Source organism: Apium graveolens, chromosome 8 (genome assembly GCF_009905375.1).
Source record: "Apium graveolens cultivar Ventura chromosome 8, ASM990537v1, whole genome shotgun sequence".
NCBI lineage: Eukaryota > Viridiplantae > Streptophyta > Magnoliopsida > Apiales > Apiaceae > Apium > Apium graveolens.
Window position 1 is genome coordinate 202,527,384 of NC_133654.1, and position 3,212 is coordinate 202,530,595.

Sequence of the window (3,212 nt, forward strand, 5' to 3'; positions counted from 1 at the left end):
AACTTTCAAGAACAAATTTTTGATTCTTGATTTTATTTGTAAGGTCAAGGTAGCTTAAGCATAGATAAAGGCTTCCATGGGCATTCCAAGGATCTTTCATGGATTAAAAGCTACAAGGAAGGTATAAAACTTCAAACCCTAGTTTTACTTTGAATATTTAGGAGTGGTTTTAATTAATATAGTTCATGAGAAGCATGATGTTTGTGTGTTTAAAGTTTGGTTGGGATTGTAGCGATTTGGATGATGGAATCTTGTTTATAGTTAATGAAACTTAAGTATAAGCTTTTAGTTCATGATTGAGAGTAGTATAAATTGGAAATCTTGAGATGTTGGGCCTGTTGTAGTATATTATAGATGGAGTTTGGTTGTAGTAATGATTGTGGGATTGATTGTGGATTGATTTGGAGTTGTACAAATTCGGTAATCGCGTAAACATAGTCGTGGTAATGCCCGATTTACCTTAGACTGCTTTTGTTCTTAACATCAGGACCCGTGAACTCACTGTTAGGTTTTGACCATTGCCATGATTAGATATTTCATGTTACGAGCTTCGTTTTGATATGTGGTTCGCTTAAATCCGATGTAAGGTTTAGGAGAAACGACCGTTTTAAGTAACGGCGTTTCGCGAACGAACCATTACCCCTCGTCTTACTTTGAAACATTGGTTAAGGCCCTTAAATGACTAATTGGATTATGAAACAATTATGTAAAGTGGGTTAGACAGTTGGTAGGGTACTCGTGAAAGAATCGCCTTAAAACTTTTAATGGTTAATTTATTAAAAATGGTGGAGCCGAGGGTACTCGAATGACTTATGTGATTCGTTAAGCGTAGAAGTGACCATAAGCGAACGTTAGGGTTCAATTGGTTAAAGTCTAGTTTCTTAAGCGACCGGGGTTCAATTCTGACTTATGTTATTGTTCATAGGTTATCGGACCCGCTCTAAGCTTAAGTCTATCCGGGAGCACTCAGACAAGTTTTCTACCCGTTATACTGTTGTTGTGATATAAATATATGTATATGCATTATCTTGTGATAAGTGAATGATTGTTATTAGCAAATCTTGCGATATATTGGAGCATGTAATATGGTATATATGCATGTATGTTTCTTAATCTTGATATCTAATTGTTGATTCAATTGCTTATAAGTTGCATAATACCTATGCTAGAGATAAGCAGTAGTTGCGTATACCCTTAGTATAGGGGACCCAAAGGTGAACATTTTTCTAAACCGGGAGTCGATGTTCCCAAGTATAATATATATATATGAATAGTTTTCAAAAACATTAATCGAATAAGGTTTATTCAATAACTTTATTTTAATTATGAATATTAGTTTGAATATTCATTCGAGGACTTATGACTCCGTTTATTTTATTTAATGAATATTATTTTGAATATTCATTCGAGAACTTATGACTTCGCTTCTTTTATTAAATAATATTCTTTATTTTATTAAAGAATAATGTTTCGATAATCAAACTTATTTTCGATTATTCAAATAAAGATCGTACTTTCGTATAAGTATATCTTTGGTTATTTATTATTCATTAAGTATGAGTTTTAAAACTTCTACTTCAAATTATTTATATAGAGATTATCCTTATGAGAATATTATTTAAATAATAATATTCAGATATTTTCTAATATATCGGGACTGATTTATTTCATTAAATCAGCATTACTCCAAACATTCTTAAAAATGTTTTCGAGTCTTCAAAATAAATTTAAAAGTTAGAGCGGATCCCAAAACTCATTTTTATATTTAAGATCTTCCTTTCGAAGGGGATTTAAATACTCGCTCAAAACCCGAGGGATCCGGCTCTGTGGTGTATTTTATATTCCCAACGAGGTTGCTGTTTTGATAAATGAATTGATTACTTACCCAACGTTCGGGAAGTAAGTCCATCTATTGAGTCGGCATAAGCAACATGGGCTCAGTGGGCGTCCATGAAAGTGTAAGTGGCTCAGTGGGAGTCCATCAAATGCATAAGTGGCTGAGTGGAAGTCCAGCAAAAGGTCCTATTGCGGCCAGGGTGATGACCAGTGGGGAATTCGTCCATCTACTAGTAGAAAAGGTTACTTATTGGTATCTTTGCCTGATCGGCAAGATATCAGGTTTATGCCAAGGTTTTCTCCTTTCCAAATTTATTGGATATTGCAACTCTATTTATAATTTTCATAACAGAGGTTTTCAAGGAGTGTATGAAATGTATATATATAGGTGTATATATATATATCGGGACTTAATGAAGTATTTTGTAACTTCATTTCTTTCAAATGATATTTCAAACATTGAATCTATTCAAGTCTTATCTTGTAGTCTCATCAGTGTGATGAACTTTTGAAACTGATTATAACTTGAATGGTGGTAGTTCAAGTAGTATTTGGAAAAGATATAAGTATATTGGAGTATCTTGTAACTTCATCTTTTCAACTTATATCTAGTTAATGATTATCTTATGCATGACAAAGATTTTCAGAAAAACGTTAAGACAAGGTTAGATATATGAGATCACCTTGCAATGATAATTTTATACATTTATGAACTGGAACTCTGTGTATATTATGCCTGGCAGAGTATTTCAAAGATTTTGAAAAGTATATATGTATATACTGAATATTTTGCGACTTGGTCGCGTTAAGATATCAACTTGGTTCATTTCTTCTTAACCAAGACTTTCTTGAGTACTATGAGAATGCTCATATATTGTAAATTATTATATATACTATTTTGGTGGGCTTGTTGCTCACCCTTGCTTTCTTCTTTCATCACACAACATCAGATAGACAAGATGAACAGGACCAAGCTCCCAATTTCTGAGCGGTTAGGAAACATTCCGCAGTTTCCTGTAGGCGTTGATCCCGTTGTAGCTGAGGTAGGAGCTACCAGTAGGCTAGGCTTTCAACTTTTGTTGTGCCAGACTTATGTATATTTATGAATTGTAATAATGGCAAAGAAATGTAAATTTATTCAGAAACCCTTTTGAGGTTTAATGGCTTATAATAGTGGAATAAAATGACTTGTGTTATTTTAGGTATTCATCTCTGAGACTATAACTTGTGGTGTGTGTGTGTGTATATTGTGGGGTCACAGTACGCAGTAGTTTGTTGACTGTTAAGATTAAGTATTGATAAGGGAAATGGAACTCGTGATAACCCGAATCCCCGATCCCGGATTTGGGGGTGTTACAGAAATGGTATCAGAGCGA